This window comes from Penaeus monodon, chromosome 25 (assembly GCF_015228065.2).
Source record: "Penaeus monodon isolate SGIC_2016 chromosome 25, NSTDA_Pmon_1, whole genome shotgun sequence".
In the NCBI taxonomy this organism is placed as follows: Eukaryota; Metazoa; Arthropoda; class Malacostraca; order Decapoda; family Penaeidae; genus Penaeus; species Penaeus monodon.
In genome coordinates, this window is record NC_051410.1 from 36,910,421 (window position 1) to 36,910,763 (window position 343).

The window sequence follows — 343 nt, forward strand, 5'->3', positions numbered from 1 at the left end:
AACCCAACAAGAACTTTCATCTCAGTTATTAAACAAACCCTTTTTTAACCTTTTGTAATGATCTAGGGGAAAAAATATATAAGAGAACTGAAATATAAAAGAAATATTAAAGGAAATATAAACAGGAAGAGACGTTGAGGGCTCGTTGTAGAAAATATAGCACAGCGATCGATTACAAACCGGATTTTGACGTGGACTGCTGTGCAACGTGGAAAATGTACCCAAGCACGGGTGTAGTACAGTACATACAAGGAGGGGGTACTTTGTTATTGCTGCTTGTGTTTGGTTATGGAAGGTGTCGTTAGTATTACTGTTGCTATCCGTTTCGCTGGTTGTGGTATTG